This window comes from Arvicola amphibius, chromosome 15 (assembly GCF_903992535.2).
Source record: "Arvicola amphibius chromosome 15, mArvAmp1.2, whole genome shotgun sequence".
Classification (NCBI taxonomy): domain Eukaryota; kingdom Metazoa; phylum Chordata; class Mammalia; order Rodentia; family Cricetidae; genus Arvicola; species Arvicola amphibius.
Genome location: NC_052061.1, coordinates 21,006,721 through 21,033,749, shown reverse-complemented (window position 1 = coordinate 21,033,749; position 27,029 = coordinate 21,006,721). Strand labels below are relative to the sequence as shown.

The following is a 27,029-nucleotide window of genomic DNA, read 5'->3' as shown; positions in this document are numbered from 1 at the left end:
CCAGCACCCATGTTGGATGAATTCTTCACCTCACTTTCTGCTCTGTTATTAGGTAATTCTGAAGGAATGGCATGCTTCAGCTTATGCACCAAAGTAGTTCTGCTACCCATCGCTCCAAGGAGTGCCTAGTACAAGCAGATTAGAAAATGGCAGATTAGACATTGGCTTGTCTAATTGTTTGATGAGTAATTGCAATTTTTTTGAAACTATTTGAGACCAATGCCTGGCCAAGTTCATGTATAGAGCTAAATAAAAACTTTAAAGGTAAAATAATATAAATACAAGCTCTGTATTCTTCTTGACAAATACATATATTTCACTTTTATTCTCAGTTGTAATTTCTGTGTCACCTTCAGACAAGAGTCTGTAATGTGTGGTCAGATCAAGATTGACAATACAGGAGGCAAGGGGGCAGGTTTGTTGAAGTTAGCTTGATTTGAAAAATAATCAGGCTAGCTAAAAGATAAAATAATTATATTTTTATAGTATTTTATAAGGTGAAAACTCACGAAACAGGAACAAGACGTCCAAGCTCAGCTGTGCTGCAAGGGAACCACAGAGAGAGAGAGGGCACCTGGGCCACCTCTTTTTTCTCAGGGTCTCAGAAAGCCACACCCTAACTTGGTTCCACCTCTTAAAATAATTGGTTGACAAAGATTCCCCATCACAAGTTATGGAAGTGGAGGTCTTTATAAGAATCGGTAGAAAGAAAAGGTAATTCTTGTCTTGCTTGCTCATTTTCACTGCTGAAAAATTATAAAGGTAATAAAATTTGAAAGAAAATGTGTGAAGAACCTGCCCTAGGCAATAATTAACTGTAAACAGAAATCAGCTCAGTACTTTCCCAGGCTTCCTGGAAAGGCTCTGTTACCCAGAAATCTTGTTACAAATTCCCTGAACCCCCCCAAAATCAATCTATGCTTAGTGTTTTAGACACACACATTTCAGGGTTTGCTGTAGTAGGGGCTCAAGGAAGAGGCAGGTTGGTATCTTGGATATTGAAGCTGTAGAACTTGTTGCATTTTTATCAAAAGCACAGTAGCTCTGAATTGCCTTGTCACTGTGGGATATCAATAAAAATAAGTAATCATCAAAGTGTTTTTAAATTCCATTGTGATAATCTATGGTGGATGGGGTTTTTTTTTTTTTTGAGCCAAACTGCACCTGAAGGATCAAGTAAGTTAAAGAGGACATACCCTGCCCGGAAGTAACTAACACACTAACAAACAAGTCTTCTGCAAACATAAAATAGTCACCTGCCTCCCGAATTTATTTTCTTCAATTCCTCTGTGTTGCCTTAATAACTTCATTTTGGTTTCCTTTGTTTGAACGCTTGTGAACAGGCCATTGGACTGGCTGTGTGATGGTGGCCAAGGACAGCCTTTCCAGCACTGAGAAGGCTGAAAATTTAGTCTGGATAGAAGTAGGGGCCTCAGGATTCTCTTTCAATTTGCATCGAAAATGCAGGCAGTCAAGGAAAATGTGTTCTATAGTGACCCTTGCTCTTAACTGTGGTAAAGTCCCAAGGATGCCCAACTTGAACAGAATTTGCCACCAACGAAGCATTTACTTTTAACACTCAGTAGAGAAGTGTCAAAGGCCCTGTTGGGTCCATGGGGGTCGTGCAAAGATGGGGAAAGACCATCAAAGTCTAAAAAAGAAAATGAAGCAAACTTTATTTCAGAAACCAGATTCCAGGAAAAAATTTAAAAAAAAAAATAAGAAATCTCCATGGGGCACAAAAAGCTTATCAGCTAGCTGAGCCCACAGCCAGAGATGGATCTTGTAAGGAAGGCTGTAGCAAAGGCCGGTTTCTGAACCCACCTTCTTATATTAAGGTGTACCAAGCATTAGGTGTGAACAAAGGAATGTCTACAATCTCGAGGAAAAACTCAGGCACAGATTGCCTTACTTCACAATCAGAGTTTCTCAGTTTATCCTGTGTTTGTTAATCTGTTGCCATTCTTGGTACTTCCAGGGGTTGTTTGCTGAAGCCCCGTGCTCTCTCCCGTTTGATGCTGCCAGTTTCACATAACAGGGATAATGTGTAAGCCAGAGGTCATGTATCTGTCTCCTAAAAGTTAGCTCAGCTCATATCTGTTGTTAATCAAGGATGGCAGGTTGGTTGGGGGGTTAGGCTCTCAGTTTGCAGAGATATGCTTCGGCCCTGTAAATAGAGCTATGGGTTGTAAAGCAGAGTAACCCACTGTTAATAGTTAATCCTCAAGCTGCTGAGAAAGCTGTTAACAGTCTGTCCTCATTCTCCTAGGCTTACAACTTTATATTTCTTTATTTCTACATTCTTATTTCTGCAATCTACATTTTTATATTCTTATTCTTGGACCCTGCAGGCCCAACAGTAAAGAATCCTGGGCTGCAGTTACAGCCCAGTCTCGCCAGTCGTACTTTTCATGCTGTTTAACTTCTTACACTCTGAAAATAAATGTTTGTACAAAGGAGAATTTCTGTCTGTGGTGTGTTGATCAGGTCTCTCCTGGGTGCGCTTTCACTTCACGCTTTCTCCTTGTGTTTCAGTGAGGACACAGTCTACAGGCTCGGGTGGCCCTAAAACCTGTGTTAAACCCTATTTGGTGAAAGCTTTTTATATATTTCTTATTATCTTCCTGGTTTTAAAAATACTGTGTGTTCTCTAGCATCAAAGTGATACCTACAGATAAGTGTGAAGAAGAAGACTTGTGGCCAGTTATGCAATGGCTAAGAGAAAATTTATTACAAGATTCATTCTAGAGTTAGTTCTACATGGTCTATGTAAAAAAAAAAAGCCATTTGTTTTGTGGCTTTGTGTGCTTACCAGAAAATAATGGCATTTCCTTGTGACACTACAGAAGTAAATATTACCTTAATGCACGTAGTAACACAATTTAAAATGTGTTAAAAATCAATAGTTAACTTCCTTAATTTGGGTAGATATTGAAAATACTCAATGAACGCATTTCTTTTGTGTGTGACTCTGTGTAGACTTCTAACAGATTAATTAGAAATACTTCTTTGGGGTTTGGCTGTATTACTCAGCCTTCTCCAGAGAAGCAGAACTAAAAGAATATGTTATTACAGAAGATGGCTTATTGCCTAACTCAGAGGATCCCAGAGGCTGAAAAGTCCCACAGTGAATGCTTGCAGGATGGAGAGCAAATCTTCCCAGACTGAATAAGGTGGAAACCTCAGAATGGCAGAAGGGCCAAGGGCAGCCCCAGTCTAAGTAGGACCAGAGACTTGGCTGTCCCTAGAGACGGGTCCACTTGTCCAAGTCTGTGGTCAATAATTAAAGAACCTGGAGTCTCATGTCCTTTGACAACAGCAGTGAACAAGGGTGCTTGCCCAGAAACGGGAGCGTGAACAAAGGCTAGTTTCCTACTTCTGCTTTCATGTTCCATTTTCCCCGTGGTCTTTCCTATCCCTGGGGATTCCTATCTGCCCAGCTCCTTCAAGCGGGAAACAGTCTTCTCAAAATCCCCTTCACAGATACTCTTAGAATTGAAAATTACCAGTTTTCTAGGCATCGTCTCAATTCAGCCAAGCTGACAACCAAATTAACCGGCACAGATGTCTGAATATATTATAGGCACTCACTAAATAGTCCAGCAAATATGTGAAAATTGACTTTCATCCTTATCTGTGAGTCTTCCTAACGTCACCACTTCGCCAATACCGACATTGCACCAACTGGTCTGGTTCCACAAAGAAGATGGCACTTGTTAATGCCACGTGCTAAATATCTTTCTGGAAACCATACAAAGGACAAAGAGACTGGACCTGGTGGCAGGGACTGGGAGACAACCACAAATAATTCTATAGCAAAACTTTAGGAGCGTGGAAGACACTGTGAAATTCTATCCGCAGCATCTGTAGGCCAAGCAGCTGAAGTAGCAAACCTTGTGTGGGAACCTCTCCTGAGACAGTGGGAAAGGATGGGAATGTGGAGGAAACACTGATACCAGTAAACCACCATCAGAGGAGGAGCCAAAAAGCAACATGCCCTGTTGAGTGCCTTGCTGGAAGAAACAGAGAAAGATGCTTGCATCCTATGTGGCAGATCGCTAAGACCTCATCTTAGAACAAACAAGAAAGGGGAAGGAAATGGTATGTTTCTTGGTAACATCTTCTCACACTGAAGCTGGGGTTGACAGAATTGGTACCCAAGTGCCTGTGAACTTCACCACATTTAAGCAGGCAGATTCAGGCCTTGTCTGCATTGCTTCCTTTGTCCCGTGGAAACTTAGCATGCTGTCACCAGTTCTGACCCACGAGGCAGTTATCAGTACTTCACTCCCTTCTCTTCGCCTGTGACTGACTCCTTACAGCGCATCCTACTTGGCTGTCTGTACTGGGAAACAGTCGGTCAGCTCTGCAGCTCTTCCCAGAACCGACTTGTCCATTTCCTCTTGTTTTCCAGTTCACAATCTCTGGATTTCCTGGAAATTCGTTTCTTATGTAAATACTCCCATGTTTAAAAATGACATCATTTTGTTCTTTATTGCTTTTCTGATGCCTCTAGGGACTTTTATACTGGGTCACAGATTATTTAAATCCGTGGTGCTTCATTTTCAAGCAATTGAAAATTTCTTGTATCATTGTTTTCTTTGCATTTTCCACAGCCAGAATTTCTGTCAATTTAATTTTATGATGACTTACTTGATGGTCCAACAAATGCTTAATTTTGACAATGTTCCAGGAGACTTGGGCATTAGGGAAACTACCACTGTTGGGGAGCTGTATCATTGTTACGACCTGCACCATTGTCGAGTGCAATGCACCAAACAAATCAGTGGGACCAACCTTAGGAATTGTTCTTGGACCCACAACACATGTGCTGAAATTCCCTTTTATTGTTTGTTACATTGGCTTTTAAAAGCAATGCTAGGAAGAGTCCTTAGTGATGGTGCATTTGTCTGTTTCTCCTTTCTGCACTAAAGCTGTGATTTTTAGAACATACTATGCATTATGTTGTCTTCCTTGGTATACTGACCTTCTCAAGCCAATGAAATGTTATACCATCTCCTAATAAGGCTATTGGAGTTAATGTTGGCTCATATTAATATTGTGCTAGATGGCCTAGCTTATTTATTTATGAACATAAGTTCAAAACCCTTTAGTAAATTAAAAAGAACCCAGTTGTTCATTGAAAGAATAATATATTACTACCAATTAAGGTTTTACCTAGAAATCAAAGCTTATTAAATCTGAAAATAACTCATCATATCCTTGGAGTCAAAAGAAAATCATACGCAAATGTTCACAGTTGGAAAAATTCAGTTGAAAATAATTTAATAGTCTTTGCAGATGTTTAAAAAAATAGTGATAATTCAGGGCTTGCAAGATGACTTTGTAGGTAAGGATCCTGATGCATAAATGTGAGGATGCATATTTGGATAGCCAGCACCCATTTTAAGCTGGATTCAGTGGCCTACATTGGTATTCTAGCACTGGGGTGCAGGCAAAGCCAGGGAAATCCACAGAACTCTTCAGCTCCTCAGAATTGCGGGATCAGTGAGCCCTAGTTTCAGAGAGAGCCTGTCTCTAAAAGTTAGGTAAAGAACCATCAGAGAAAACATAAGATGTTAATCTCTGGTCTCCATATGCACACAAACACACTTGTATGTTCAGATGTATGTCTATATATACACAACCATATACACATGTAGAAAAGACACCATACAGATACATACACAGACATATACATACAATAACGATGACTCAACAAATTAGGTTACAAGCATTTTATTAAGATGAACATGTGTGCATACATACACACACACACACATATATATACACACACACACACACACACAATATTAGCCCAAAGAGAATGTCGTAACTAATGACAAAATTCTAGAAGCAGTTCTGCTAGATGTACAAATAAGGTGGCTCTGCTCAAACCTGGAGTGTCCCTGTGATGCTGGACCAGTTTAACCAACAAATCAGAAAGAAGAGCTTGGACTTAAAAACAAGCAAGCTGAAGTAATGTTATTATATTTGAGGAATTGTTACCTAGAAATCCCAGAAGTATCTCCCTAGAAATTTCCAACTTAACTGAATTCCAGCTTCTAAAACAGGCATCAATCAAAACATAAGTCTGACTCATTGAAAAAATTTCCTTTGTTGGGAATAAGAATAATCTGGAGAAATTGAAAATGAAAATGCTGAGCTGGGGAGAGAGGGGATAGGTAGGAATTTTTTCTCTAATAGAAATCACGGAAATATGAATAGGGAAGGACGGGTACAAGGCCACTGAGTGTAGGGAAAGAACATGAATAGACATTGTGCATAAGAAGAAACAGAAAAAGCATTTCAGCGCATTAAAAGGCATTCAAACCCACATGAAATGCTACTTGTCATCTAGAATTTATTGAAGAAATGAGGGATCGAAAATCTGTGTTCTAAACTTGCCTGCATTCTGCAGGGAGACTTTAAGGATGAACAAGAACTACTTGTAAGGGTTGTATAATGACCCTGGGTGGAGCAGAATGCAGTTGACAGTCAGAATTTGGAAGGCAAATTTTTTATTTTATTTTAATTTTATTTTATCTTATTTTGTATTTTTCAAGGCAGGGTTTCTCTGTAGCTTTGGTGCCTGCCCTGGAACTAGCTCTTGTAGACCAGGCTGGCCTCAAGCTCACAGAGCTCCACCTGCCTCTGTCTCCAAAGTGCTGGGATAAAAGGCATGCGCCGCCACCACCCGGCTTTTTATTTTATTTTTTTTAATTTCCTCATTTCATTTTGCATACCAATGACAGTTCCCACCTCCTCTCCTACTCCCATTCTCTCTACTCCACCCCCACTCCATCTACTTCTCAGAGAGGGTAAGGCACATTGCTTTGAGAAAGGACGAGAGCCCTCCCTACAATATCTAGGCTGAGCAAGGTATCCCTCCAAAGAGAATCAGTTCCAAAAGGCCAGTAGAAGCAATAGGGATAAATTCTGGTGCCACTGTTAGTGGCTCCACACTCTGTACCCAGTCATACAACTGTCACCCACATTCAGAGGGACTAGTATGGACCTATGCTGTTTCCTTTCCTATTCGGCTGGAGTTGGTGAGCTCCCATTAGCTCAGGTCAGCTGTTTCAGTGGGTGTCCTCATCATGGTCTTGACCTCTTTGCTCATATTCTCACTCCTCCCCTCTTCAATTGGACTTTGGGAGCTCTGCCTCTACTTTCATCAGTTGCTGGATGAAGGTTCTATGGTGACATGTAAGATAGTCATCCATCTGACTACAGGACAAGGCCAGTTTGGGCACCCTTTCCACTATTGCTTAGTGTGTTAGCTGGGGTCATCTTTGTGGATTCCTGGAAGGTTTTCTAGTGCCAGGTTTCTTGCTAGCCCCATAATGGCTCCCTCAATTAAGATATCTCTTTCCTTGCTCTCCATCTCTGTCCTTCCCCCATCTCAACTATCCCATTCCCTCAAGTTCTTCTTTCCCTTCCCCTTCTTCCCTCCTCTTTCCCTTCCACACTCCCTTTTCCTCCCAACCCCATGATCCCAATTTTGTCAAAAGATATTGTGTATTTCCCTGTCCCAGGGGGAATCTATATATGTTTTCCTTAGAATTCTCCTTGTTATTTAGCTTCTCTGGGGTTGTGGACTATAGACTCATTATCCTTTGCTTTAAAGCTAGTATCCTCTTATGAGTAAGTACATACCAAGCTCATCTGTCTGAGTCAGGGTTGCCTCACAATGATTTTTTCTAGCTCTATCCATTTGCATGCAAATTTCAAGATGTCATTGTTTTTTTACTGCTGAGTAGTAATCCATTGTGTAAATATACCACATTTTTTAAAATCCATTTTTGGTTGAGGGGCATCTTGGTTGTTTCCAGGTTCTGGCTATTATAAACAATGCTGCTATGAACATAGTTAAACAAATGTCTTTGTAGTATGATTGAGCATCATTTGGGTATATGCCCAAGAGTGGTATTTCTGGCTCTTGAGGTAGGTTGAGTCCCAATTTTTTTGAGAAATTGCCAAACTGATTTCCAGAGTGGTTGTACAAAGTTTAAATTTCCACCAGCAGTGGAGAAGTGTTCCCCTTACTCCACATCTTCTCCAGCATAAGCTGTCATTGATGTTTTTGATCTTAGCCATTCTGACAGGTATAAGTTGGTATCTCAGAGTTGCTTTGATTTGTATTTCCCTGATGGTTAAGGATGCTGAACATATCCTTAAGTGCTTTTTTTGCCATTTAAGATGCTTCTATGGAGAATTCTCTGTTTAAATCTGTACCCCATTTTTAAATGTATTATTTGGTATTTTGATGTCTAATTTCTTGAGTTCTTTATATATTTCGGAAATCAGTCCTTTGTCTGATATAGGGTTGGTGAAGATATTTTCCCATTCAATAGGCTGCCTTTCTATCTTATTGACTGTACTTCCTGCTTTACAGAAGCTACTCAGTTTCAGGAGGTCCCATTTAATTATTGTTGCTCTCAGTGCCTGTGCTACTGGTGTTATATTTAGGAAGTGGTCTCTTGTACCCAAGTATTGAAGGCTACTTCCTACCTTTCTCTTCTGTCAGGTTCAGTGTGGGTGGATTTATATTGAGGTCTTTAATCTATTTGAACTTGAGTTTTGTTCATGGGGATAGGTATGGATCTATTTGCATTCTTCTACATGTTGACGTCCAGTTGTGCCAACAATTTATTGAAGATGCTTTCTTTTTTCCATTGTATAATTTTAGGTTCTTTGTCAAAAATCCACTGTTCATGGGTCAGTGGATTAATATTGGGATCTTCGATTCAATTCCATTGGTCTACCTGTTTGTTTTTATGCCAATATCAGGTTGTTTTTATTATTGTAGCTCTATAATAGAGCTTGATGTCAGGGATGGTGATGCCTCTGGAAGTTCCTTTATTGTACAGGATTGTTTTGGCTATCCTGGGTTTTTCATTTTTCCATATGAAGTTGAGTATTGTTCTTTCAAGGTCTGTGAAGAATTGTCTTGGGATTTTTATGGGGATTGCATTGAATCTATAGATTGCTTTTAGTAGGATTATCATTTTTATTATGTTGATCCTATCTGTCCAAGAGCATGGGAGATCTTTCCATTTTCTCATATCTTCTTCAATTTCTTTCTTCAAAGACTCAAAATTCTTTTCGAACAGGTCTTTCACGTCTTTGCTTGGTGTGACCCCCAGATATTTTCTGTTAATTGTGGCTGTTGTAAAGGGTGATGTTTCTCTGATTTCTTTTTCAGCTTCTTTACCATTTGTATATAGGAGGGCTACTGATTGTTGTGAGTTGATCTTGTATTCTGCCACATTACTGAAGATATTTATCAGCTGTAGGAGTTCCCTGGTAGAGTTTTTGGGGTCACTTATGTATACTATCATATCCTGCAAATAGAGAAAGTTTGACTTCTTTCTTTACAAGCTGAATCCCCTTGATCTCCATTTGTTGTCTTATTGCTTTAGCTAGAACTTTAAGAACTATTTTGAATAGATATGGGGAGAGAGGACAGCCTTGTTTCTAATTTTTGTGGAATCACTTTGAGTTTCTTTCCATTTAATTTGATGTTGGCTGTCAGCTTGCTGTATATTGCTTTTATTATGTTTAGATACGTTCCTTGTTTCCCTGATCTCTCAAAGACCTTTATCATGAAGGGGTGTTGGATTTTGTCAAATGCTTCTTCAGCATCTAATAAGATGATCATATGTTTTTTATTTCAGTTTATTTATATGGTAGATTATATTGGCAGATTTTTTTTCGTATGTTGAACCATCCCTGCATCTCTGGGATGAAGCTTACTTGGTCATGGTGGATGACTTTTCTAATGTGTTCTTGGATTTGGTTTGCCAATATTTTACTGAGTATTTTGCAACAATGTACATGAGTGAGATTGGTTTGTAATTCTCTTTCTTGGTTGAGCCTTTATGTGGTTTCAGTATTAGGAAAACTGTAGTCTCATAAAAAGAGTTTGGCAGTGTTCCTTCTCTTTCTATGATGTGGAACAATTTGAGTAGTATAGTTTAGTTTTTCTTTGAAGTTCTTATAGAATTCTGCACTGAAACCATCCGGCCACTTTTTTGTTTGTTTGTTTTTTTTGTTTTTGCTTTTGTTTTGATTGGGAGGCTTTTTATGACTGCTTCTATTTCCTTGCAGGTTATAGGTCTATATAAATTGTTCACCTGGTCTTCATTTAATTTTGGTATGTGGTACCTATCTAGAAATTTGTTATCAGTCTTGACTGGGAGGCAAGTGTCTTTACCGACTGAGCCATTCCATTGCCTCACAGAGTTTTAGCTTGGACAACTTTGTAAAGTATAAGGATTACTTCACTCTTGAATACTATAGAAAATGTATTCATTTATTGCTTGTTTTTTCATATATTGAAACTATGATTAATTTCTTTGTAGTTAGGAATGTTTGTATTTTTAATTTGTATAATCACTTCACATATTAAGGTACGGTATTGTAATATCTTTTACTTTATAAAATCCATTAATCTTATACTTTTACTACATATTAATTTATAGAACTTAATTGCTTATATGTTGTCAAATCTGCTGTTCTTTATTTTCTAAATATCAGTATCATTAGTCAGAAATCAGATAACATTTTCTCTGGATAACTTTGTTCAAAAACATAAACTTGTGGTTTGTCACGATTCGAGTTGAGACTGCTTTCTCTGAAAGAGCTGATTAATTGTTTCATGGACTTGGCTAAGTGATTCCTCTAACCTCTATCCTGCTGCTTCAATATGCAGATTTAGAATGATTCATAGAATCATTTCTGTACCAATGAACTGCATTCTTTTCACCAAGTAGTTGATTTTAAGTTCAACTAAGTCTGCTTCCTCTTTATTATTTATTTATTTATTTACTATTTAAGAAGTGTCCATACCAGTGGATTCTCTTCTAAATGAACTTAGGAACACAGTGCAATGCCAATTTCATTTCCTCTATCAGCTCCTGTGTGTTAACTTGGCTTTCAATTTTGTTTCTAAGAAATAATTTGGGAAAATGTGATATTATTGTAATGTGTAGTGTTTCTATTCAAAGATTAAGTCTGTACTTGAAATTATTTAACTGTCTATATGTTTTCCTATCTGTTCTTATTTTCTTTTTCTTATGAATTTTTAAGACAGGGTTTCTCTCTAGTTTAGAAGCCTGTCCTGGAACTCACTCTGTAGATCAGGCTGGTCTCGAACTCAGAGAGATTCACCTGCCTCTGCCTCCCAAGTGCTGGGATTAAAGGTGTGCACCACCACTGCCCGACAGTAATACTAATCCAATACCAATACCAATTGTCATAACCATTCCTAAGTACTGTATGATCTAGTGGCTACTGGGAGTTAGCTATCTCTCCTAAAGACAGATGGGATATGGAATACTATGTAAGACAGTTATTAGTTTTCATTTATTACTGGTCTTTTCCCAGACATATCATAGACGCTGACGCTTTAATCTTTGTGGCACCTAGGGTCTTGGCTCAGTTTTGTTAATTGCATGATTCTAGACGTCATGGCCATTCCGTTTCCCCCCTTTAAATAATGGTGACTGTATTTCCATAAACCTCTATGTGTTTCGTCCTCATACAATTGAGTGGAGTAGATCCCAGGCCCTTAGATTTCCAGGTCTGCCACTTAGTTTTATATTAGAACCTCCCACATGCCTCCGGTCCTTTTATTTTCACTTGTAACATGGGAAGTATCATCATATCTGCCTCACAGACATCCTGATGTATGACAGATCCACAGTCCTTACCCCAGCTTGCATGGCACTTGACATGTAGCCCGATGCTTAGAAAGCCATCCTGCCTGAGTTATCATCAATTGAGATGTGGCATGCTTATCTGCGGGACAACATAAAATGAGGGAAGAGTGTGAGCAAGTCAGCCTGGAAACCGAAAGAGCTCACTGTAAGGAAAGCATGTCTGTCCACCAGCGGTTTAACTCACCCGCTTTTTTAAATTTATTATTATTATTCTCACAGTCTCCTTACATAAAAAGGACACAATTTGTTCAGCCAGCACGATGAAGAAACAAGAGCACCTCCTGGTTCTTAGGACTCTATTCTGTTAGAGGAAGGAAGGGTGGAGTTAAATCAAACACAAGGTTTTTTGAAAAACTTTGGCTTTTTTGTTAAATTCCCTCAGAGTGTTTGATAATGTGAGTTTGTTTACTTTTCTCTTAATGCACAGAATGCATTGTTAGAACACTCTGGAGGTTACTCAGTTTGCATGAATGTGTGAGAATGATCTTCATTACTATCAACCCTTAATGAGCTTACTTATTTAATCTCTCGTTTTAGTTTTCTGGCACAGTGGGTCATTTTAATATTCTGTAATCTGGCATTGTTAATATTTTTATTATGGTTCATTAGGCTTTTTCTGCTGTCACAGTTGTTAAAGCTCACTTTACCAGGAATATAATTTGAGCTCTAAAAGGTTGTGGAGTGAACAATTTCTCTTTATTAATACACATTATATGGTTGTGTTTACACCTTTTTGTAATTTTATTAATGTGTTAAATGATTGTTTCTACATTAATGTCACATGTACCTAGCATTCCATGCCCTCTTCAATGGAGGGCTCTTTAAGAGAAGGCACTGATACTCTCCTGAGGCTGTCTGTCTCCCAGGCTCTGTGACGTGCCAGGTTCAGCTTCCGTCAGGCTATCTTGCCACTGCTGCTCCAACACAAATGTTCCTCAACTGCCTTTCAAGTTCCCTGTGAGTTCTGGCAGACACAGGTTTCAGCGTGTTACTCCAGCCTTCATTCTGCCTGAGTTACTCCCCCACTTGTTACACCGTCACACTGGTTGCCTCTGGACTGGGATGGCTTTCATGTTGGTATTTCTGGATGCATAGTCCATAGTACCAGTGATCTTCAGACTACATCGCGTTGGTGTCAGTTCAGGCAGGAGGAGTTAGTCCGTGCATGGTAGCTTCTGCTTTGTCTTGCTTTGCTGTTGCACCCTCTTGGGAGAATACTAGAATGTATCACATTCTCCTCTTCTGTGGGACAGCCTCATGCTGAGCCTTCACTGACAGGGTTTCTTCTCTTTATATAGATAAACCAGATCTAGGCCATATTTCATGTCCAAGGTTGAATCCTGAGGACATACATAGTGATTGATGACTGTGTACCCTGGAGATGACACTGGCTTAATTCTAAAATGAGGCTACCTGAATTCCTGGTCTGCTGCTGCTCTGAGCTGAGTAATTGTGCATTAACATGTGTGCTGGCTGGATTGATGTCAACTTGACACAAGCTAGAGTCATCTAAGAAGAGAGATCCTTGGTTAAGAAAATGGTTCCAGCACATCAGGCTGTATACACAAGCAAGTAGGGCATTTTCTTAATTAGCAATTGATAGAGGAAGACCCATCCCATAGTAGGTGGTACCACTCCTGTGCTGGTGGTCCTATGGGAAGCAAGCCAGTAAGCAGCACCTCTCCATGGCATCTACATCAGCTCCTGTCTCTAAGTTCCTGCCCTGTTTGAGTTCCTGCCCTGACTTCCTTCAATGATGAACAGTGATATGGAAGTATAAGCCAAATAAATCCTTTGCTCCCCAAGTTGCCTTCTACCATTGTAGCAGTAGTATAAGACAATATGTAACTTCTTTATACCTCAATTGTATTATATTTAAAATTATGATATGCCCTCCTTTCAAAGTTGTTGTAACATAAAAGTTAGTAAGATGAAAATAAATGGGAATAGCGATGTCAGTAGTAAGCACTTGGTCATCCTCAGTCATTGTTCATGTCAGCATTGATAGTGAAATACTCAGTTTTTATGTTGGAAGATACAGAATATAAGTAGAATATGGCAAGGTCATCCTCACATTCAAAGTAAAAGGGCACATGGGCACATATGTCTTCTTGTTGGAAACTAATAGGAAATGAATTTGGAAATACAAATGCATAATTGAACAGGTCTCTAAAAGTTCATTTGAATTCAAGAATTAGCAAGCAGACTTGATGTATGACAGTCATGACTTAACTGAGTGATGCTGACTAAACCCACCATCAGGAGTACACAGCAAAATCAAAGTATGAGCAAAATATTTTGCAGGAATTCAACCACAAAATGTGCTTAACTCAAGCTTTGTGTCTTCCAGTGCCATGGTGATAAGGGAGAGGCTATCTGAGAGCAAAGAGGTCATCAGCCAAGGACACTCTTGGGTGATGAATGACTATTCTGTTGGCTTCAGGAGAAATGGAAGTTGCAAGAACAGGGTGTAGTAGCTGAGGAGATATTTTTATTTTAGGTTTATTATATTTGAGATAGTAGTGGTTTATACAAATAGAAATATTCCAAAGGCCAGGAATTGACCAAGCCTTTTGGAAATAATGAGCTACTGTGTATTTTAGTATTTGTAGATGTGTGACTTGTTTTATATTTCTCATTATTTATATACATATATAATGTATACACATTGACATCTTTAATACATATTTGTACTTTGCTGGGGGTCAGCCTCGACAAAAATACCATTTACCATGGTAGAGGCATGGGGACCAGAAATATAAGTAAAGAGTACAAAGATGAGAAAATAATAAATCAGAAACCATAGAACAGTATTGGGAGGGGGAGGGAGTTCCAGTGAATACCGAAATCTTCTGCATTTAATTTCCCAAACGCTTTAAAACCCCAACACAAAAGGGGGAATAAAGCAACAAGAGACTTCTTTAACATGATACAAAGGACAACTCGCACAGTTAATTGCTTTAACACTTTGAGACATCAAGTCATTAGTATTCTGTGTTTAGGCAGTGAAGCTATCCTAGACGGAGTAACCTGAAGGGGCAGCCACTCCCCAGGTAACCTCATATCACCAAAGAAGGAGCAAATATACACTGGCACATCATGACCATCTCTCAGGACAGAATGGATCTACTTTAAGAGCCATCTTAATGTCAAATGAACCAAGTAACCACATCCCGAGGCAGGATATGTAGCTATACTTGATGTCAACAATTTCGAGCAACCTCCAAACTCTCTGACCATCAGACAAGGTGGAAATTGGCTCACACTTTTGGGCCTCCACAGCACTTCTTCCCTACATTTTGAATTATGAGCATAATTTAAAATATATTACATATAATTGAAAGTAAAATTGTAATTTTAAAAGTAAAAATATAGTATATTTAGTACATATGCTGATATCTTAAATGAGTATAATATATATTTAAAAATACAAATATATACAATGTTAAAAATAAAGTATATAATATTTCATTTCAAATGTAATAAAGTTATACATATGTTAAGGGATAATTTTATAGGTGTGTGTAATTAAGAGATAAAAATGTGGAAGAAGGCTAATAGTCTCCGACTTGACTTGGCCCAGGGATCCGTAGTTTGTCGTTGTCTCCTGTGTCTATTGCAGGAGGGCAGCTACTTGGTGAGATGGTAGGCATCAGGGTCTCAATGAGTCTCTACACAGAGGTGTCTGAAAGCATCAATTTTTCCTTCGGGCAGTGATGGTGCACGTCTCTAATCCCAGCACTCAGGAGGCAGAAGCAGGCGGCTCTCTGTGAGTTTGCGGCCAGCTTGGTCTACAGAGCAAGTTCCAGGACAGGCTCCGAAGCTACAGAGAAACCCTGTCTTGATTAACCAAAAAGAAAACCAAACAAAAACAAAAACAACAACAACAACAGCAGCAACAACAACAACAACAGCACATCTATTTGTCTATGGTTACTAGAGAAGTAGCATTGCTGCTGTGTGAGGAAGCGCTTCTGACAGTGAGAGCCCGGCTCAGCCAGGGGCGCCCCTATTGCCATCTCCTGCTCTGTCTTTACCTGTTTACCTGCTCCCTCCTCTCTCAGGGAGGTTTTCTTCTCAAATGGAGAACACAGAAATTAAGGCCTTTCTCATCCTTTTCTTCCCCCTCCAAGTCATAGTAACTAAAAACAGTTTCCAGCTAATCCTCCTACTCCCTTCTTGCAGTATGATTTAGGAAATTCTCTTTCCTGCTTTGTTTGCGGGATCCTGTGAGTCAGCTAAGGGGGCAGACAAGCCTGGGTAAGTCTTCCCCTTCAGTCTGTGAGCAATGTCTCTGTAGGCCTTGTTTTCCAGTCTTGCTTATGCAAAGAAATCTTAAAAATCTCCAGAAACACAGGAGTTCACTGAACTTTTTAGAACCCGTGGAGGCCGCAGAACAATTCTCGCTCCAGGAGATGAGCATCTCGGTTACACAGCCCAGAGATGCACATCTGGGTTACGCAGCCCGACCCGCCTGCGTGGTGCCTGCCAGGCCTTGCCCTGTGTATCTAGTCACCTAGATGGTGGCTGTTCTCTAAACTGTCCGTCACTGAGAACTAGTAAATATGCTATCCTGCATTCTGAGTACCACTCTAGCAAAGCACTCGGGCTGACTGACAAAGGATGCTGGAACTTCTCCAGGGATTTCAGACGGCCAGGCTGGTCTAGGATGTCAGAAGTGGGGTGATGTTGTGGAATGGAGCCGCCAGCATATCAGATCTACCACTGTTGAGCAGGCAGCCTCAGAAGTGTATGGGGTTATCAGGAACTCAACTCCTGTGTCTCCTGTGGAATTGGTTGGTTGCAGTGATGGGGGAGAAACCCCCGTATGTTTGTGACTGAGAAATGATCTGTGTTATAAGCACACAGTAACAGAAACTGAACTTCAGCATTAAAATATTAAAATTACATAAATTGTGTAAAATATAATTGATATATCACATATTAATATATAAACTAAATATATAAAAATTATATAAATATTTAAGTTGAAAATTTTGTGTTACTGTTTTAGGTTTTGACAGTTCCACACATGCATGTGATGTATTGTAACCACATTCCTCTCCTTTATTCTCTCTTCTCCTGTCTCACTCCCACTGATCTTCCTATCGCACCCAGCCACCTCCCGCTTTAATGTCTTTCTTGCACCAGTCTGTGCAGACAGCTGCAGACACTCTGTGCTCATGATGGCAACAGCCATGTGGTGTCCAGAAGACAATGTTTCTCAGCACTCCTTCCCTTCCCCCACCTTTTACAATCTTTCTGTCCTCTCTTGGGCACCGTTGCCTGGGCCTTGGTGGGGATAATATAGGTGTTCCCATTTAGGGTTGAGCATTCAACAGTCACTGGTGACTTCTCTGCCTAAGGTTGTCCATAAATAAACTCGAAATTTCCCTCCCTTCTTGTCAGCACTGTGAACTGTCTTCTAAGGGTGTCTACCAGTTATATATAAAAGTAGTTCAACCAAATTAACCCAGAGGTTTTGAAGGTTGATATTATTTTAACAGGATAATACCAGAAAATTCCTAATTTTGTCGCCTGTGGGATTATCACAGAGTAGCGCTTGACTTCCTGGATGCTGCAGAAACAAAGCATGCTGCCTTTGGCTCACATGAGCGGTACGATATGATCTGGGACTAGCCAGGCTGCACGAAGCACGGTTTGGCACCAACTAACCAGCTGGCTAGGCTTCCTGTACTTTGGTCATCAAAGGGATGACAGTTTCATTCTTTTAAATATTGACCAAAGCAAATGCATTTTACATAATATTTAAAAAACAGTTTGAGTTCTGGAATTCTGTCCCTTCTAACCAAGACGTTTCTTAACTTAACCATGAATAATGAGTCTATTTACTTGTTCCCTTAATTTGCAGAAATATTAGAAATAAGTATATTTTATTAACATGATTTTATTGATTGCAAGTTTAGTCAAGAAATTTACTTTTGCAAGAGATTTCTATAGAGATCAATTTTTCCCAATACAACCTAGAAATTATTTTATTTCTTTTAACATAATATTTCATTTCAGATAAGTTTCTAAAATCCTTAGTGCATTATTTTTGTATGTATAGATTCTCAATTTAGGCCATAGGGAGTATTTTTAGATATATATTGTTACTTCTCATAATTTTGTTGGTTGATGGCATGATTTATTCTTCTTCCTTAGACTTATTCCAGAATTTATCATTTTCATCTGGGATCGTGGAGGTGGCAGTAGTCTGAAATTCTGTGCTTCCTCAATCTTCATTGTCCCATCTGAATTTTCTTGCAATGGCAGCAGAAGCGTGCAGACAGGGACAGAGAGGTCAGAACCTGTATGTCCTAACCTCAGAAGTCACATATGTTTTTGGTCATAGCTAGTCATGTAGAGAGAGGACATAGGACGATTTGAGGAATGAAGTAGAAAGTCCACCTTGATAAGGGGACCTTTGGAAAAGGCATATGAAATAAGAGAGATTGTTGTAACCATCTTAGCACACATATATATGGGGCAGGTTTTAATTTACAAACATAGTGAAAGATAAATATGAGGGCCAACAACTGTGTTTTTCATATTTCATAACCACAAGTGACAAATAATAATAAGAGAAACAGGCCATCATTTCAGTTTGGTCTGGTCTGGAAGAAGTTCCTGTTGACTCGTGTTTTTGGTTAACTATTGTCTAACGTGTCACAAGGGAAGGATTTATGTCTGTGAGAAAATCTAGCAGTCTGAGGGTTTCAAAGTCCTGACCATTGTGCTGATTCCAGTGTTAGTAGGGGTAGTGAGTTTTCTTTTTCAGTTGCTGTCACTTTCGTACCTCTATGACAAGATCAATGTGGTTTAGCTTTGCTCTTGATTCCCTGTGTAAGCATGGGTTAGAAAACAGAGGGAAGGACAGATGACTATGCCCCTGCTCCATCCTCTTGTCTTTATTTTTAGCAGTGCTGTTCATGAAATCTAGGGCCTTGAATGCGCTACACAAGTGCTCTGACCACTGAGAGATGCTCGCAGTTCTTTTTCTCCATTTAAAAAAGTATTTTTGACATCATTTATAACTAGGTAATATCACTTTTTAAGCCTTCCCGACAGAAGGCTGCTGGGTTATGCTCACATATCTTTCCTCTTTGTAGTTTTAATTACTTTATAACTTAGAGCTTTTGAAATATGTGTGACAAAATAGAAAATACAGTTATCCATTTGACAAAAACAGAATTTCAAACATTTGCATAAAAACAGTGACAGTAAACAAAACATTCAGTGTATAGCCTATTATGTAAGTCAGCCATAGCATGTCACTGTATCAAATACAGTTTTGTATATTTTGAGCTTTGCATGTGCTTCCAGCTCAACTTGAACCCTGCTCAATGAGTGTCTGATTGCCCTGAAGGTCTTTTTTGTGTACCAGTACCAATGAGTTTGGACATTGAGAATAAGAAGCATGCAATGATTTGTTTGTTTGTTTGTTTGTATGTATGTTTCTTTATTCATGTGTGTGTTTGTGTGGTTGCAATTGGTGAAATGTTCTGCCTCAAAAGATATAACATACATAACACTGTCTTATGGAGAGCAATACTCACAAGGCCACTTCTCAGGTTGTAACTGCACAACCAAGGGCACAGTTTGTCATGTTTTTATATACTACTGTACATTTCCCTAGAATATCAAGCAACCGTAGCCACCCAAACTAGATTACTTCCCTTGTCTTTGGCATGTTTCCTCCTCACCACATGCCCTGAGTACAAACTCAGAAGATTGACTTTGACACGTTTTGTGAGGTTACTTGGTTATATTATTGTGGATCTCATTCTTCTTCCTGTCCTTGAATACTATCTCGGGTATTCAAGGTTGCTGTAGAGCATAGGAACAGGATGTATTTGTTCACTGTAAATAGCTTGACTCTGTGGATCAGCGTAATGGCCCTCACAATAAATTTGATCTTGGGAAGCCTCAAATCCTTTGATTCTACCTTGTTGTTCCAGGCTTTAGCTTCCTCTCTCCAATAGCACTTCCACTGTAACCTTGGTCTATCTTCTAGCACTGCTGAGACTAAGCCAATCATGTGGAGTAACCCTACTGCTTGAAACCAATAGCTTTACTATCTCAGTAATGAATGGTGAATGTGTGCCATAAGATACTACTGCTTGCTTAATTTCTTTTAGTTCTTTTATACCTATAGGTTTCCATTTACATTCTGTATATCTATTTGGGTATTGAGTATTTGCTGGTTTTTCAGAAATATAAGTATCTAAAACTCATGGTAAGTTATCTCTGACTCTGAGAAGTACTGGTGATATTCAATCTTTTGCCTGTACCTCCCCTCCTTGCTTATAAGTTCTGACAAGTTCCTCAATCAATTCAAAGCTTTCTATCACTGCCTTTTGAAAAGCCTGAATCTCTTGACCAGTGAATATTTTCAATAATTTCATCAAATTAATTAATTTCTGGTTCTCATATTACAGATGTAATTCAAACGTTTTAAATTTTTTCTTTAATGATATCTTCTTATCCTAAAATATTGTTTGGATGGCGTGTAGACTGCTTTCCTGAAGGGATATTCTATCTGCTAGCTTATCATACTCTTTTAACAGATTTTGATTGTCAATTTCAACAGTATGAATCCTTTCAGATAATCTCCCAGTACCCCTTTGTAAGGTTTCATAATCCTTTGCCATATGAATTTTGCCTGTTAAGGTTATCATTTTCAATAGTATGAATCCTTTCTACTAAATATTGTATACTTTGTAAAAGTTTCTCTTTCTTGACTCTGTTATCAAGCCATTTCTTTAAGGATATAAAGGATATAAGGCCATTTCTTTAAAGGATGTGAAGAACAAAGCTAATAGCCACCATGCACAAAAATATATGTACAAAGTAAGTCATATAGCTCTTACTGAATTCCATCATAGTAGAAACAAAAAGTTTGTTAAATTCCTGGATGGTGATATTGACTGCAATTATTTTGGGGTTAGTTTACAATTTTCAAATTTATTTATTTATTTATTAATCAAGTTAACTTACCTCTGTTATAATTTTCAGAAAATTGTTGTATATGTAATAATCTTTATTGGCCAACAGGTGTCACAGTTGTGGCAGTAAGGCAAGTGAGAAATAGCACCCGAGACTCAGAATTACTAACAAATTTATTTAAATACTTAAAAGCAGCACACCTGCATATGGAGAAGGTTTGAGTTGGACAGAAGGACAAGAAACCCAGACCTTGCAAGCAGTGGCAAGTCACGAGGTTGCTGGCCAGATCTTGGGCCAGGCTTTCATGGATGGAAACTAGGAACACAAATCTGTGTCCCAGGTGCAGGGTTGGAGCCTCTGCTCCCAGGGTCAAAGCTTGGCCTGATCAGAGCATGACTAGCAGAATCCAGAGAAGTCACAGAGGAGTTGCAGCAGAAAGCAGGGGGTAGCAGTAGATGGGACCAAGCCACATGGGTGTGGGCTACGGCAGGAAATGGCCAAGTCAATGAGCCCCAACCAAACCATACACAGCTGTGAGCCAGAGAGGCAGTTCAGCTGCAGAAGGGTAGTTCAGCTATGGGGAGGTAGAGGCCACAGATGGGGGTCTGGTCAGGGTCTGGCAATGGTGTGGTCTCAGGCTACATGGGTGCCAATTTGTTGGTGTACAGAAGTGTTCCAAAATAGCCCCAAGTGGAGTATAACAAAGTCTTATTTATTAGGGGATAAGCTCACAGAAATAGTAGCCATCCACAGTCCTCTGCATATGCTGGGAACTGGAACCAAATCCAGCAGCCATGTGGCCTTCTACATGTTGTAGAAGAGGGCTGCCTGTTCATCCCTGCCACCCAGCTTGCTTAGCCTTAAAATAACCACACAGAAACTATATTAATTAAATTACTGCTTGGTCCATTAGCTCTAGCCTCTTATTGCCTAACTCTCACATCTTGATTTAACCCATTTCTAACAATCTGTATATCACCATGTGGCAGTGGCTTACCAGGAAAGATTCTAACCAGCGTCCGTCTCAGGTGGAGGATCCATGGTGTCTCCTTGACTCTGTTTTCTTCCTCCTGGCATTCAGTTCTGTTTCCTCCCCACCTACCTAAGTTCTGCCCTATCAAAAGGCCAAGGAAGTTTTTTTATTCATTAACCAATGAAAGCAACACATAAACAGAAGAACCTCCTACACCATTTCCCCTTTTCTGTTTAAACAAAAAGGAAAACTTTAAAATGGTAAAATTCTAGCAAGAATATTTATATCTACTTTATCTTTTATCATAACAAAGGAAAACTATACCTATAATGATAAATTCTTGAACTCCATCAAAGAATCCAGAAGGATATATCACATAAGTAAACAGGAAGTGCATTGTAAGCAACTTCCAAAATTCTAGAATTGACAGAGACATCTCGCTGCCTGGACAGTGCCCCCAAATTCTTCTGTACCAATGCAGTACTCATCTTCAGCCTATAGGTCCATAGTATCCTGCAGTCTTTTCCATGAAGCAGGAAATCTCAAAAACAGCTCAGTCAATTTCTTCTGTGTCCAGCATAATGTCTCACAGACTCTTTCATGAAGCAGGAACCCTGAAAAATCATCTTACCTTTAGGCAAGTTCAGCAGTCCTCTCTCTATGGGTTCTTTGTGTCCAGTTTATGCAACAATCCAGGCAAGAGCAGTTTCTTGCCCAAATGGCTAAACAACTCCATAAGGAGCCTCTTTAATGCCCATCTTCCTCTTGAAGTAATTGGTGCTGCCAGGAGCAGATGTGCCTCATTGTCATAAAAAGTCCTAAGATATTAAAATATTTTTAGTGCCATATTCTGAAGGTCTCTGGATGATTTGAAGAATATCTAACTGAAATATATCTCTATATATCTAGAAAATCTAACTAACATAACTACAAGCTTTACTATTATAGATGATTACCTATTAACCTATATTTCTTAACTATACATTATATTTTTAAATAAGCTACACAATCACAATACCTTAATCAAGATCAGAAATACATATACATATAACAAAATTGACCTTAAATTTGTATCAATAAACCAAGATCAATACCAATGCAAATTATTCATATCTATATCATATCCCCTTTAAAAGTAAACAATTATAAACAATATTTGGAAATATGGATGTAGTACTGTCCACACTGCTTCCTGCTGATTGGGGGCATTGTTAACTGGGTCTTTCATGGTGTATCCTGTATGGTAGGTTCATCTCAGTCAGCAGTTGGGCGAAGAAATTTTTTGAGGGTGCTCACAGCAACCTTTCAGGGGGCATGGTCTATCATACCATATTGGTCTAGAAGCAATCCACAGGTTTTCATCTTCTATGGAAACAAAAGAAGAACATCTTTTCCCAAGCAACATGTCCTTAGACCCAAAATTTGTAGTCAAGATACGTTCATAATATACATGTTGGATTAGCTTAGCATCCCATAAAATGAAATGTCTTTCTGAATTAGCTCCTTCACACTCAAAAAAATTCAAGGAAAACACAATAATATGCATAATCTAGACTCTTTATGTATTCTCCATCTTTACGTGACTTATTTTTTTGCTCCTTTTAATCTATGACTATCTGTACTCTGTCTCTTTAAAGACTTTTTTTCAATGATTTACTTCTTTTTTTGCTTTATGATTTGCTTTTATTTAGAATATGTCTTTTAGCAGACACATTCTTTGTAATGTTCCCTTGGTAGAGTAGAGTCTCACGAATTTTATAATATGTTATAGTTCTTATTTGTGGGGGTCTGTTTTTTCCCCTTTGGAATTATGAACATTTTAATATCGTTAAATTGTCTTCCATTAAATACAACATAATTTTTTTCCTTTGGATCTTGTTTAAATTTAATGATCTACTTCTTTTCCAACTCTTTATACTCTTTTTCTTCTCTCTCCCAAGCCTACATACATTTATCCAACACTGTGACCCATTTAGAGGTCTTTTACGTCTGAATCTGTCCTATTGTGAATCTGTAATTCTTTATTGTCCAGGAGCACTTCTTAAAATCCTAAGTACTTCTTAAAAACTTAAGAAAACTTAATACATCATTACTTGGGTAATACATCAATGCCTGCTTGCCCCGCCCAGTCCAGCATGGTGGAGCTCCTTGTGCCTCCAAGCCACGGACACTGCCCCACTTCAAGGCTCATAGGGAGTCCAAGTTGCCATCAAGAAAGCAGGAACACTCTGCTCATAAATCCCATCCAAATGCTCCATTGCCCAAAAGAGTCAGAGGTCACGCTGGTGGCACAGCCCAGAAAGCCGGCATTTCAAAACTGCTACATTTTTTCTGCTTTGGCTGATAAATCAGGAAAATCTCTCTTAAAGGAGCTATGGCACACCACCAGCAAAAGGCTATGTAAAACTCTCTCTATAGAGTATAGAGTTTTTCTTCTTCTAGACTTCCTTTTTCAAGCTCTCTCAGGTTTTATGTGGATTTAGTTGACCACATTGGAGAGCCAATTGTTTCAAGGAGGAGGCTGCTTGTTTATGCTGGCTGCCTGGCTAGCTTACACCTGAAATAACCACACAGAAACTATATTAATTAAATTACTTCTTGGCCCATTAGCTCTAGCCTCTTATTGCCAACACTCACATCATGATTTTACCCATTTCTAATAATCTGTATATTACCATGTGGCAGTGGCTTACCAGGAAAGATTCTAACCAGCATCCATCTCAGGCAGAGGATTCATGGCATCTCCCTGACTCTTCTTTCTTCCTCCCAGAATTCAGTTCTGTTCCTCCCCACCTAAAGAAGTTCTGCCCTATCAAAAGGCCAAGGCAGTTTCTTTATTCATTAACCAATGAAAGCAGCACATAAAAGAAGGACCTCCTATACCACCCACACACACTTTTTGTCTGCATTTATAGTAAATGGGGCCACACCCAAAGTAGGCTGGTATCTTAAAGGCTATTGGCTGAAGGAGTTCCCACAGCATCAACTCTGAAAACATTTATACAAGCAATATTATACAGACCAAGTATGCTATATTTAGGAATATTTATGTATCCATGCAATGGCAATTAATGAAAAAATAGGTCATGAATTTAAAAGAGAGCCAGTAGAAGTATACAGTAGGGGTGAGGGAAAATAGGAAAAGGATAAATGATGAAATTATAATATAATATCAAAAATAAAAGAGAAAATAACTTAAAAATAAAAAACTATTACTCAAAAATGTTCTAGATGCATAGCATTTATATCTCATTAGTTCTTATCAAATCATCAATATCTCTCTTTAATAAACATATGTATATGTATACTTATTATATATGTTATATATTGTATATATATATATATATATATATTTTTTTTTTTTTGGTTTTTCGAGACAGCGTTTCTCTGTGGCTTTGGAGCCTGTCCTGGAACTAGCTCTTGTAGACCAGGCTGGTCTCGAACTCACAGAGATCTGCCTGCCTCTGCCTCCCGAGTGCTGGGATTAAAGGCGTGCGCCACCACCGCCCGGCTATATATTGTATATTTATATGTAAAACTAAATAACTATAATAGTTATTATATATATTTTCTGAAACTCTTGTAGTGAAGCATATTGCTATATGAATTACCGTTTTATTGCTGTGTAAGAAATTGTGAAGATAGAGGCTTAAAATAGTATTACAGTTGCTTTAAATAACGTCACAGATACATGGGTGACAACTTCGTCTGGACATTCTCTCAGTTCTATGGGTGTCAAGTTCTTCTGGACATTCTCTCCACAGTCTCTTGAGGTAGTAGAAAGCAGGGCATTTGCTGGGCAAGCTCTTATCTGGACACACTCAAAGCAGCCCATTGCCTGGCTCATTACAGTTCGTTGGTGGAATTCTGTCCTTGTATGTTATGAGTGAGGTTGCTGTTTCCTCACTGGCAATCAGCAAAAGCTGCTTACCAGCCTGGAAGCTTTGGTATTGTATTTCATGACACTCCTTCATCTCATATTTTCAATATTAATAAAATGTACATAATTTTGTCTGATATTTCTAAAAATTTCTGTCTCTCTGCTTCCCTCTTTTTTGCAGCAACTAGAAGACATCTTCTGCTTTCTTTTTCTTTCGTCCTTTATCTTTCTTTCTTGTTCTCTGTGGCTAATGTAATTTTGTCCCTATTCAGCAATATCCCCAGTAAGCTGTTCAGTAGGATGTGGCATAGTCATGTGACCCACCACATGCTCTGGAATGATATTGTGCCATACATCCACCTCCCATCATTCTCCCACTTTCTGGGGGGAGCATAAATCTGTGACCCACAAAGAATTGGCAGAATTAATGGTAAAGCCTGCAGCAGGCTGAACTCCAGGGCTTTGTCCTTATGCCACATTCACTGTAGGGCTTGATTTTTATTGATGGGCCTTATGGAAAGCAGCCATATGATTGTACAGCCAGTCTGTGTGGGCCCCAAATACTGCTGTAAAATGTCCTGCCTCAGAGGGCTCCAGTGCAAGCTTCCCACTTCCTCATCGCATAAAACAGCAGGTCCAGATGGTCAAGCATCGCTTAAATGATGTTTCGTTATGCTCTACATATCTTTTGATTTGTTTGTTAGCTTGTGTTTGTTAGGGTAATCTGCCCTCACTTGTCATTTGCCTTCATGCCGCCTTCTCCCCTCCATCTCATGAACACATTGAAATGTGGTCACACAGTGTCATGGCCAAACACCCATGGAAATGACAGTTTTTCTACCTCCTTGCATTTTTCTCAGTTAATTGAGTTAAATGGCTGTGAGTCTCATAATAAGGCATCAAGGGAACTGCAAAAGATGCAAAATAAATTGAGAAAATGTCAGCCAGGCATGGTGGCTCTTGCCTATAATCCCAGGACATGGGTTTCTGAGGCAGGTGGGTTGCCATGCATTTCTGCTTCTTGGTGAGTTATACAGAATGAGACTGACTCTCTCTCTTTCTCTCTCTCTCTCTCTCTCTCTCTCTCTCTCTCTCTCTCTCTCACACACACACACACACACACACACACACACACAGAGAGAGAGAGAGAGAGAGAGAGAGAGAGAGAGAGAGAGAGAGAGAGAGAGAGAGGCCAGCCTGACTACAGAATGAGACCTTGTCTCACACATACATGTAGCTTAGTCTGGTTACAGAATGAGACACGGTCTACAGACACATATACAAAAAAAGTAAAAAGAGAGATAAATAAAAATATAAATGGAAAATCAGATCTGTAATAATAAAATACACAGAGATAATTAACTAGTGATCACAAAAAGCCACATGAACAAAAATGACCTAATGCTGCCATGACAGGAGAAACAGAGACGAGGGTTTTCCCACTGATCCTAAGTAGAGTAACCATGGCATGCATTTCCTGGGCAGTAGGCTATAAGCATTG

The 27,029-nt window shown here is 39.1% G+C and overlaps 1 protein-coding gene across 6 annotated transcripts in view; it reads left to right on the top strand.

Moving 5' to 3' along the window:
* Il15 (interleukin 15) overlaps positions 1 to 27,029 on the top strand; it is a 77,885-nt gene that overhangs the window by 21,376 nt on the left and 29,480 nt on the right. The window lies entirely within an intron of this gene.